At 49.7% G+C, this 12,474-nt stretch overlaps 1 protein-coding gene across 4 annotated transcripts in view; it reads right to left on the minus strand.

Moving 5' to 3' along the window:
- The window catches only part of SAMD4B (sterile alpha motif domain containing 4B), an 870,829-nt gene that overhangs the window by 174,504 nt on the left and 683,851 nt on the right, over positions 1–12,474 (minus strand). The gene's annotated exons all lie outside the window — the stretch shown is intronic.

The raw sequence follows: 12,474 nt of genomic DNA on the forward strand, positions 1-12,474 counted from the left end.
TCACATAAATCATATATAGCTATTTTAAAACTAGACAGTGCAATTTTCAACTGTTCCTGGGGGGAGTAAGAGTTTGTTAGTTTTTGCAGGTAAGTAAACCACTTACAAGTCTCAGGTTTGTGTCCAAGGTAGCCCACCGTTGGGGGTTCAGAGCAACCCCAAAGTTACCACACCAGCAGCTCAGGGCCGGTCAGGTGCAGAGGTCAAAGAGGTGCCCAAAACTCATAGGCTTCAATGGAGAAGGGGGTGCCCCGGTTCCGGTCTGCCAGCAGGTAAGTACCCGCGTCTTCGGAGGGCAGACCAGGGGGGTTTTGTAGGGCACTGGGGGGGGGGGGGGGGGGGGGACACAAGTCAGCACAAAAAGTACACCCTCAGCAGCGCGAGGGCGGCCGGGTGCAGTGTGCAAACACGCATCGGGTTTTCAATGGTTGTCAATGAGAGACCAAGGGATCTCTTCAGCGGTGCAGGCAGGCAAGGGGGGGGGGGCTCCTTGGGGTAGCCACCACCTGGGCAAGGGAGAGGGCCTCCTGGGGGTCACTCCTGCACTGAAGTTCCGTTCCTTCAGGTGCTGGGGGCTGCGGGTGCAGGGTCTTTTCCAGCCGTCGGGATTTCAGAGTCAGGCAGTCGCAGTCAGGGGGAGCCTGGGGATTCCCTCTGCAGGCGTCGCTGTGGGGGCTCAGGGGGGACAACTTTGGTTACTCACAGTCTCGGAGTCGCCGGAGGGATCTCCCTGAGGTGTTGGTTCTCCACCAGTCAAGTCGGGGTCGCCGGGTGCAGTGTTGCAAGTCTCACGCTTCTTGCGGGGAGTTGCAGGGGTCTTTAAATCTGCTCCTTTGAAACAAAGTTGCAGTCTTTTGGAGCAGGGCCGCTGTCCTCGGGAGTTTCTTGTCTTTCTTGAAGCAGGGCAGTCCTCTGAGGATTCAGAGGTCGCTGGTCCTTTGGAAAGCGTCGCTGGAGCAGGTTTCTTTGGAAGGCAGGAGACAGGCCGGTAGGACTGGGGCCAAAGCAGTTGGTGTCTTCTGTTCTTCCTCTGCAGGGGTTTTTCAGCTCAGCAGTCTTCTTCTTGTAGTTTCAGGAATCTAAATTCTTAGGTTCAGGGAAGCCCTTAAATACTAAATTTAAGGGCGTGTTTAGGTCTGGGGGGTTAGTAGCCAATGGCTAATAGCCCTGAGGGTGGGTACACCCTCTTTGTGCCTCCTCCCAAGGGGAGGGGGTCACATTCCTATCCCTATTGGGGGAATCCTCCATCTGCAAGATGGAGGATTTCTAAAAGTTAGAGTCACTTCAGCTCAGGACACCTTAGGGGCTGTCCTGACTGGCCAGTGACTCCTCCTTGTTATTCTCATTATCTCCTCCGGCCTTGCCACCAAAAGTGGGGCCGTGACCGGAGGGGGCGGGCAACTCCACTAGCTGGAGTGCCCTGTGGTGCTGGAACAAAGGGGGTAAGCCTTTGAGGCTCAATGCCAGGTGTTACAGCTCCTGCCTGGGGGAGGTGTTAGCATCTCCACCCAGTGCAGGCTTTGTTACTGGCCTCAGAGTGACAAAGGCACTCTCCCCATGGGGCCAGCAACATGTCTCGGTTGTGGCAGGCTGCTGGAACCAGTCAGCCTACACAGATAGTTGGTTAAGGTTTCAGGGGGCACCTCTAAGGTGCCCTCTGGGGTGTATTTCACAATAAAATGTACACTGGCATCAGTGTGCATTTATTGTGCTGAGAAGTTTGATACCAAACTTCCCAGTTTTCAGTGTAGCCATTATGGTGCTGTGGAGTCCGTGTTTGACAGACTCCCAGACCATATACTCTTATGGCTACCCTGCACTTACAATGTCTAAGGTTTGGCTTAGACACTGTAGGGGCACAGTACTCATGCACTGGTGCCCTCACCTATGGTATAGTGCACCCTGCCTTAGGGCTGTAAGGCCTACTAGAGGGGTGACTTATCTATACTGCATAGATAGTGTGAGGTTGGCATGGCACCCTGAGGGGAGTGCCATGTCGACTTACTCGTTTTGTTCTCACCAGCACACACAAGCTGGTAAGCAGTGTGTCTGTGCTGAGTGAGGGGTCCCCAGGGTGGCATAAGATATTCTGCAGCCCTTAGAGACCTTCCCTGGCATCAGGGCCCTTGGTACCAGGGGTACCAGTTACAAGGGACTTACCTGGATGCCAGGGTGTGCCAATTGTGGAATCAAAAGTACAGGTTAGGGAAAGAACACTGGTGCTGGGGCCTGGTTAGCAGGCCTCAGCACACTTTCAATTCAAAACATAGCATCTGCAAAGGCATAAAGTCAGGGGGTAACCATGCCAAGGAGGCATTTCCTTACACCTAGGTTCTGGGGAGCCCCTAAATACTGAATTTAGGGGTGTGTTTAGGTCTGGGGGGTTAGTAGCCAATGGCTACTAGCCCTGAGGGTGGCTACACCCTCTTTGTGGTTCCTCCCTGAGGGGAGGGGGGGGATATCCCTAATCCTATTGGGGGAATCCTCCATCTGCAAGATGGAGGATTTCTAAAAGTTAGAGTCACCTCAGCTCAGGACACCTTAGGGGCTGTCCTGACTGGCCAGTGTCGACTCCTTGTTTTTCTCATTATCTCCTCCGGCCTTGCCACCAAAAGTGGGGCCGTGGCCGGAGGGGGCGGGCAACTCCACTAGCTGGAGTGCCCTGGGGTGCTGGAACAAGGGGGGTGAGCCTTTGAGGCTCACCGCCAGGTGTTACAGTTCCTGCAGGGGGAGGTGTGAAGCACCTCCACCCAGTACAGGCTTTGTTACTAGCCACAGAGTGACAGAGGCACTCTCCCCATGTGGCCAGCAACATGTCTGGAATGTGGCAGGCTGCTAAAACCAGTCAGCCTACACGGGTAGTTGGTTAAGGTTTCAGGGGGCACCTCTAAGATGCCCTCTGGAGTGTATGTTACAATAAAATGTACACTGGCATCAGTGTGCATTTATTGTGCTGAGAAGTTTGATACCAAACTTCACAGTTTTCAGTGTAGCATTATGGTGCTGTGGAGTTCGTGCATGACAGACTCCCAGACCATATACTCTTATGGCTACTCTGCACTTACAATGTCTAAGGTTTTGCTTCGACACTGTAGGGGCATAGTGCTCATGCACTTATGCCCTCACCTATGGTATAGTGCACCCTGCCTTAGGGCTGTAAGGCCTGCTAGAGGGGTGACTTATCTATACTACATAGGCAGTGTGAGGTTGGCATGGCACCCTGAGGAGAGTGCCATGTCGACTTAGTCTTTTTATACCCACTAGAACACACAAGCAGGCAAGCAGTGTGACTGTGCTGAGTGAGGGGTTCCTAGGGTGGCATAAGACATGCTGCAGCCCTTAGAGACCTTCCCTGGCATCAGGGCCCTTGGTACTAGGGGTACCAGTTACAAGGGACTTACCTGGATGCCAGGGTGTGCCAATTGTGGAAACAAAAGTACCGGTTAGGGAATGAACACTGGTGCTGGGGCCTGGTTAGCAGGCCTCAGCACACTTTCAAATCAAAACTTAGCATCAGCAAAGGCAAAAAGTCAGGGGGTAACCATGCCAAGGAGGCATTTCCTTACACAACCCCCCCCCAACCGAAAGAGGATGAGACTAACCTTTCCCAAGAGAGTCTTCATTTTCTAAGTGGAAGAACCTGGAAAGGCCATCTGCATTGGCATGGGCAGTCCCAGGTCTGTGTTCCACTATAAAGTCCATTCCCTGTAGGGAGATGGACCACCTCAACAGTTTTGGATTTTCACCTTTCATTTGCATCAGACATCGATGAGGTCTGTGGTCAGTCTGAACTACAAAGTGAGTACTAAAGAGGTATGGTCTCAGCTTCTTCAGGGACCAAACCACAGCAAAGGCCTCCCTCTCAATGGCACTCCAACGCTGCTCCCTGGGGAGTAACCTCCTGCTAATGAAAGCAACAGGCTGGTCAAGGCCATCATCATTTGTTTGGGACAAAACTGCCCCTATCGCATGTTCAGAGGCATCTGTCTGCACAATGAACTGCTTGGAGTAATCTGGAGCTTTGAGAACTGGTGCTGTGCACATTGCTTGTTTCAGGGTGTCAAGGCCTGTTGGCATTCTACAGTAAAGTTTACCTTCTTGGGCATTTTCTTGGAGGTAAGTTCTGTGAGGGCTGTCACTATGGATCCATATCCCTTCACAAACCTCCTGTAATACCCAGTCAAACCAAGGAATGCCCTGACTTGAGTCTGGGTTTTTCAAGCTGCCCAATCCAGAATAGTCTGGATCTTAGGCTGGAGTGGCTGAACTTGGCCTCCACCTACAAGGTGACCCAAGTAAACCACAGTTCCCTGCCCTATCTGGCATTTGGATGCCTTGATAGAGAGGCCTGCTGATTGCAGAGCCTTCAAAACCTTCTTCAGGTGGTCCAGGTGATCCTGCCAGCTGGAGCTAAAGACAGCAATATCGTCAAGATAAGCTGCACTAAAGGACTCCAAGCCAGCAAGGACTTGATTCACCAACCTTTGGAAGGTGGCAGGGGCATTCTTTAAACCAAAAGGCATAACAGTAAACTGATAATGCCCATCAGGTGTGGAGAATGCTGTCTTTTCTTTTGCTCCTGGAGCCATCTTGATTTGCCAGTACCCTGCTGTCAAGTCAAAGGTACTTAAGTATCTGGCAGCACCTAGTTTGTCAATTAATTCATCTGCCCTTGGAATGGGATGGGCATCTGTCTTGGTAACAGAATTAAGACCTCTGTAGACCACACAAAACCTCATCTCTCTCTTCCCATCTTTGGTGTGAGGTTTGGGGACTAAGACCACTGGGCTAGCCCAGGGGCTGTCAGAGTGCTCAATTACTCCCAATTCCAGCATCTTGTGGACTTCCACCTTGATGCTTTCCTTAACTTGGTCAGACTGTCTGAATATTTTGTTTTTGACAGGCATGCTGTCTCCTGTGTCCAGATCATGGGTACACAGGTGTGTCTGACCAGGGGTTAGGGAAAAGATCTCAGCAAACTGTTGCAGGAGCTTCCTACAGTCAGATTGCTGTTGGCCAGAGAGGGTGTCTGAATAGATCACTCCATCTACTGAACCATCTTTAGGGTCTGTGGAGAGGAGATCAGGGAGAGGTTCACTCTCAGCTTCCTGGTCCTCATCTATTACCATCAACAGATTCACATCTGCCCTGTCATGGAAGAGCTTAAGGCGGTTCACATGGATCACCCTCTTGGGGGTCCTGCTAGTGCCTAGGTCCACCAGGTAGGTGACCTGACTTCTTTTCTAGCACTGGGTAAGGGCCACTCAATCTGTCCTGAAGTGCCCTGGGAGCCACAGGTTCCAAAACCCAGACTTTCTGCCCTGGCTGAAATTCAACCATTGCAGCCTTTTGGTCATACCAAAACTTCTGGAGCTGTTGGCTGGCCTCAAGGTTTTTACTTGCCTTTTCCATATACTCTGCCATCCTTGAACGAAGGCCAAGTACATAGTCCACTATATCTTGCTTAGGCTCATGAAGAGGTCTCTCCCAGCCTTCCTTCACAAGAGCTAGTGGTCCCCTTACAGGGTGGCCAAACAGAAGTTCAAAGGGGGAAAACCCTACTCCCTTCTGAGGCACCTCTCTGTAAGCGAAAAGCAGACATGGCAAGAGGACATCCCATCTCCTTTTGAGTTTTTCAGGGAGACCCATGATCATGCCTTTCAATGTCTTGTTGAATCTCTCAACAAGACCATTGGTTTGTGGATGGTATGGTGAGGTGAATTTGTAAGTCACCCAACACTCATTCCACATGTGTTTCAGGTATGCTGACAAAGTTGGTACCTCTGTCAGACACCACCTCCTTAGGAAAACCCACTCTGGTAAAGATACCAATGAGTGCCTTGGCTACTGCAGGGAAAGTAGTCGACCTAAGGGGAATTGCTTCAGGGTATCTAGTAGCATGATCCACTACTACTAGTAAGTCAGGTTCCCTGAGGCTGTGGGAGGTTCAAGTGGACCCACTATGTCCACACCCACTCTTTCAAAGGGGACCCCCACCACTGGAAGTGGAATGAGGGGGGCCTTTGGGTGTCCACCTGTCTTACCACTGGCTTGGCAGGTGGCACAGGAGGCACAAAACTCCTTGACCTTCTGGGACATGTTGGGCCAATAGAAGTGGTTGACTAGTCTCTCCCACATCTTGGTCTGTCCCTAATTGCCCAGCAAGAGGAATATCATGGGCTAAGGTCAGAATGAACTCCCTAAACTCCTGAGGCACTACCACTCTCCTAGTGGCACCAGGTTTGGGATCTCTTGCCTCAGTGTAAAGGAGTCCATCTTCCCAATAGACCCTATGTGTTCCTGTTGTTTTTCCATTTGACTCTTCCGCAGCTTGCTGCCTAAGGCCTTCAAGAGAGGGACAGGTTTCTTGCCCCTTACACAACTGTTCCCTTGAGGGTCCCCCTGGGCCTAGGAGCTCAACCTGATAAGGTCCTAACTCCAGAGGCTCAGTTCCCTCAGAGGGCAGAACTTCTTCCTGGGAAGAGAGGTTCTCTTTCTTGTTGTGTGGAAGCTGGTTCCCCAGTCTTCCTTCCTTTTCTCTTGGTGGGTTGGGCCCTTTTTCCAGGCTCCAACACCACTTTTTCACCCTGAGCCTTGCACTGTGCCCTTGTCTTGACACACACCAGTTCAGGGATACCCAGCATGGCTGCATGGGTTTTCAGTTCTACCTCAGCCCATGCGGAGGACTCCAGGTCATTTCCAAGCAAACAGTCTACAGGGATATTTGAGGAGACCACCACCTGTTTCAGGCCATTGACCCCTCCCCATTCTAAAGTTACCATAGCCATGGGATGTACTTTAGTCTGATTGTCAGCGTTGGTGACTGGATAAGTTTGTCCAGCCAGGTATTGACCAGGGGAAACCAGTTTCTCTGTCACCATGGTGACACTTGCACCTGTATCCCTTAGGCCTTCTACACTTGTCCCATTAATTAAGAGCTGCTGCCTGTATTTTTGCATATTACGGGGTCAGGCAGCCAGTGTGGCTAAATCCACCCCACCCTCAGAGTCTAATGTAGCTTCAGTGTGACACCTGATTTGCTCTGGGCACACTGTTGATCCCACTTGGAGACTAGCCATTCCATTGTTAGCTGGAGTAGAGTTAGAAGTGGAACCTTTCTTGGGACAGGCCTTGTCTCCAGTTTGGTGTCCAGACTGATTACAGCTACGACACCAGGACTTTTTGGGATCAAAGTTTTTACCCTTGTACCCAAAATTGGATTGCGAAGAGGCTCTGGGTCCACCCTCCTGTGCAGGTTTTTGGGGGCCTGTAGAAGACTCTTTACTATTTTTCCCTTTGGATGTCTCAACACTCTTCCCCTGGGGAGGCTTTGTGAGCTCTTTCGTTTGGTCACCCCCTGTGGAAGTCTTGGCCACCCTAGTCTTGACCCAATGGTCCACCTTCTTTCCCAATTCTTGGGGAAAAATTGGTCCTAGGTCTACCAGATGCTGATGCAGTTTATCATTTGAACAATTACTTAACAGGTGTTCTTTCACAAATAAATTGTACAGCTCATCATAATCATTTACACCACTGCCTTGAATCCAACCATCGAGTGTTTTCACTGAGTAGTCAACAAAATCAACCCAGGTCTGGCTCGAGGATTTTTGAGCCCCCCTGAACCTAATTCTATACTCCTCAGTGGAGAATCCAAAGCCCTCAATCAGGGTAGCCTTCATGAGGTCATAGGATTCTGCATCTTTTCCAGAGAGTGTGAGGAGTCCACTTTCCAGTGAACATTTCCCAAAGGAGAGCACCCCAGTGAGATCTGTTTACTTTTCTGGTTGCACAAGCCCTCTCAAAAGCTGTGAACCATTTGGTGATTTAATCACCATCTTCATATTTAGTTACAACCCCTTTAGGGATTTTCAACATGTCAGGAGAATCTCTGACCCTATTTATGCTGCTGCCACCATGGATGGGACCAAAACCCATCTCTTGTCTTTCCCTTTCTATGGCTAGGAGCTGTCTCTCTAAAGCCAATCTTTTGGCCATCCTGGCTAGCAGGAGGTCATCTTCACTGAGGCTATCCTCAGTGACTCCAGAGGTGCTGGACCCTCCTGTGAGGGAAGCAGCATCTCTGACTATCACATTTGGAGTCAGGGCTTGAGGAGCCCTGATCTCCCTAACTAGGACTGGAGGTGGGACTTCCTCCACGTCACTAGTTTCTTCCTCTAGGAGGTCATCCTCAGAGGGGTTGTCTTTGGCAAACTCTGCCAACAGCTCCTGGAGCTGTAGTTTGGTAGGGTTTAAACCAGCTTTAATATTTTTTAATTTGCAGAGACCTTAACTCCCTCATCCTAAGATGGAGGTAAGGGGTGAGGTCGAGTTCCATCACATTCTCTTCTGCATTAGACATTATGTTTCTAAAAGTTGGAATACTTTTAAAGAATCTAAAACTATCTCTAGAACTTAATTCAAACTTTTACAAAACTTTTAAACTCTAAAAGAAATGCTAACAGGGACTAACACAAGGCCCTAGCAGGACTTTGAAAAATTTAGAAAAATAGCTCAAATTTCAAAAATCAGTTTCTAATGACAATTTCTGGAACTTAGTCGTGTGATCAGGTATAGGCTGAGTAGTCCAGCAAATGCAAAGTCTTGTACCCCACCGCTGATCCACCAATGTAGGAAGTTGGATCTGTATGCACTATTTCAAAGTAAGGAATAGTATGTACGGAGTCCAAGGGTTCCCCTTAGAGGTAAGATAGTGGCAAAAAGAGATCATTCTAATGCTCTATTTTGTGGTAGTGTGGTCGAGCAGTAGGCTTATCAAAGGAGTAGTGTTAAACATTTGTTGTACACACAAAGGCAATAAATGAGGAACACACACTCAGACAATTCCAGGCCAATAGGTTTTTGTATAGAAAAATATATCTTCTTAGTTTATTTTAAGAACCACAGGTTCAAGATTTACATGTAATACTTCAAATGAAAGGTATTGCAGGTAGGTACTTTAGGAACTTTGACTTGGCAAAATAGCATATACAGTTTTCACATAAATCACATATAGCTATTTTAAAACTAGACACTTAATGCAATTTACAACAGTTCCTGGGGGGAGTAAGAGTTTGTTAGTTTTTGCAGGTAAGTAAACCACCTACGGGGTTCAAGTTTGGATCCAAGGTAGCCCACCGTTGGGGGTTCAGCGCAACCCCAAAGTTACCACACCAGCAGCTCAGGGCCGGTCAGGTGCAGAGGTCAAAGTGGTGCCCAAAACGCATAGGCTTCAATGGAGAAGGGGGTACCCCCGGTTCCAGTCTGCCAGCAGGTAAGTACCCGCGTCTTCGGAGGGCAGACCAAGGGGGTTTTGTAGGGCACCGGGGGGACACACAAGTCCACACAGAAAGTACACCCTCAGCGGCATGGGGGCGGCCGGGTGCAGTGTGCAAACAAACGTCGGGTTTGTAATAGAAAGTAATGGGAGACCAAGGGGTCTCTTCAGCGATGCAGGCAGGCAAGAGGGGTGGGGTGGGGTGGGGGGGGGGGGGGGGCTCCTCTGGGTAGCCACCACCTGGGCAAGGGAGAGGGCCACCTGGGGGTCGCTCCTGCACTGGAGGTCGGATCCTTCAGGTCCTGGGGGCTGCGGGTGCAGTGTCCCTACCAGGCGTCGGGTTCTTGAAAGCAGGCAGTCGCAGTCAGGGGGAGCCTCGGGATTCCCTTTGCAGGCGTCGCTGTGGGGGCTCAGGGGGGGCAACTCTGGCTACTCACGGTCTCGCAGTCGCCAGGGAATCCTCCCTAAAGTGATTGTTCTCCACAAGTCGAGCCGGGGGCGTCTGATGCAGAGTGCGAAGTCTCACGCTTCCGGCGGGAAAGACGAGTTGTTTCAAAGTTGCTTCTTTGTTGCAAAGTTGCAGTCTTTGGTGAACAGAGCCGCTGTCCTCAGGAGTTCTTGGTCCTTCTAGATGCAGGGCAGTCCTCTGAGGATTCAGAGGTCGCTGGTCCCTGTGGAAAGCGTCGCTGGAGCAGTGTCTTTAGAAGTGGGGAGACAGGCCGGTAGAGCTGGGGCCAAAGCAGTTGGTGTCTCCGTCTTGTCTGCAGGGTTTTTCAGCTTAGCAGTCCTCTTCTTCTTAGGTTGCCGGAATCAGAGCTCCTAGGGAGCCCCTAAATACTGAATTTAGGGGTGTGTTTAGGTCTGGGGGGTTAGTAGCCAATGGCTAGTAGCCCTGAGGGTGGCTACACCCTCTTTGTGCCTCCTCCCTGAGGGGAGGGGGGCATATCCCTAATCCTATTGGGGGAATCCTCCATCTGCAAGATGGAGGATTTCTAAAAGTTAGAGTCACCTCAGCTCAGGACACCTTAGGGGTTGTCCTGACTGGCCAGTGACGACTCCTTGTTTTTCTCATTATCTCCTCCGGCCTTGCCACCAAAAGTGGGGCCGTGGCCGGAGGGGGCAGGCAACTCCACTAGCTGGAGTGCCCTGGGGTGCTGTAACAAAGGGGGTGAGCCTTTGAGGCTCACCGCCAGGTGTTACAGTTCCTGCAGGGGGAGGTGTGAAGCACCTCCACCCAGTACAGGCTTTGTTACTAGCCACAGAGTGACAAAGGCACTCTCCCCATGTGGCCAGCAACATGTCTCGAGTGTGGCAGGCTGCTAAAACCAGTCAGCCTACACGGGTAGTTGGTTATGGTTTCAGGGGGCACCTCTAAGGTGCCCTCTGGGGTGTATGTTACAATAAAATGTACACTGGCATCAGTGTGCATTTATTGTGCTGAGAAGTTTGATACCAAACTTCACAGTTTTCAGTGTAGCCATTAGGGTGCTGTGGAGTTCGTGCATGACAGACTCCCAGACCATATACTCTTATGGCTACCCTGCACTTACAATGTCTAAGCTTTTGCTTAGACACTGTAGGGGCATAGTGCTCATGCACTTATGCCCTCACCTATGGTATAGTGCACCCTGCCTTAGGGCTGTAAGGCCTGCTAGAGGGGTGACTTATCTATACTACATAGGCAGTGTGAGGTTGGCATGGCACCCTGAGGGGAGTGCCATGTCGACTTAGTCTTTTTATCCCCACTAGCACACACAAGCTGGAAAGCAGTGCGACTGTGCTGAGTGAGGGGTCCACAGGGTGGCATAAGACATGCTGCAGCCCTTAGAGACCTTCCCTGGCATCAGGGCCCTTGGTACCAGGGGTACCAGTTACAAGGGACTTACCTGGATGCCAGGGTGTGCCAATTGTGGAAACAAAAGAGCCCGTTAGGGAAAGAACACTGGTGCCACGGCCTGGTTAGCAGGCCTCAGCACACTTTCAAATCAAAACTTAGCATCAGCAAAGGCAAAAAGTCAGGGGGTAACCATGCCAAGGAGGCATTTCCTTAAAGAGAGGCTGTATCTAGTTTTGGTTGCCTTTAATGGTGGAAATACTTTTTTTATTTACTAGGGGCAAAGTTAGCAGGAATCTTCTTTTCATGGCCTTTCTTCTTTCTGTCTCTCATGTCTTATTTCTGCCCAAGGCCTCTTTTGAGAGACAAAGATTATTGTTGCATCTACACTGAATGTGGCTGTTGTGAAGCTGAATGTTCGTTAACTGGTAAGCTAGGAAGCATGTCCTGAGCTGAGATGTCTTGTGTGGAAGGAGAAAGCAGTTTTCTTATGCTTCACTGTTGTGCTTAGGCTTAACACTGAAGATACATTTTTCTTAAATATTGAAACTCCCAATTTAGGAAAGATTTCAACATCTAATGTGTCATGACTTATGAATGCCATGCCACTGACAACATGACAAAGTAGGAGCAGCTATCTCTATGTTCATCTACCAAACGCACTTAGTCACTATCAGTCAGTCTCCCCGGACCACTCAAATCAATTATTGCCACCCTCCTACCTAACCCACACCGTCAAATTAACTTCACTCTGCTCCCCCCGCCTGCTGATGCCCCCAAATCTGCCCACTCCCTAAACTCTCTGCTTCGTCACCTGCAAGCCATAAGGATCCTGAAGCATGGGAATAAAGGCTGACATCCTAAAATTATTTTGTACATACAAACGGAGGTTTGAGGTTTCAACTTATCCTAGAAGAAGGCTGGCATCAGTCAGATGGAAGGATAAAGAGACTAAAAAAAAAAAACTAAAAAAAAAAAAAAAAAGCATTTGCAATGCAATAGGTCCCATATTTTCTTGAGTTAGAGCTATTGGCATTGTAAATTCAGAACTGGACTTTTCTTGCCACATAAATTGGTCAACCCTGTCTCATAATTTTATCTTTTCCCTCCATGTTTTGGTGGTCACTGGAGGCTACCGACATCAGGAAAATCTGAACAGAAACTGGAAAATAAGGCTGGAAAAGTATTTTCTTTTAATTTTTCAAGAAAGAAAGGTCTTGCAAGAGTTCTTGCCTCACATTTCAACAAAGCTGTAATGAAGTTAACAATAGCAGAGCAGTCTGAGAAGATTCATGGCCCCAGTAAAGGAGAAAAGCAATGCCCTGTGTGTGATGTCTTGAGTGCTGGCAAGGAGGGACCCTGGAGA

This window comes from Pleurodeles waltl, chromosome 9 (assembly GCF_031143425.1).
Source record: "Pleurodeles waltl isolate 20211129_DDA chromosome 9, aPleWal1.hap1.20221129, whole genome shotgun sequence".
NCBI lineage: Eukaryota > Metazoa > Chordata > Amphibia > Caudata > Salamandridae > Pleurodeles > Pleurodeles waltl.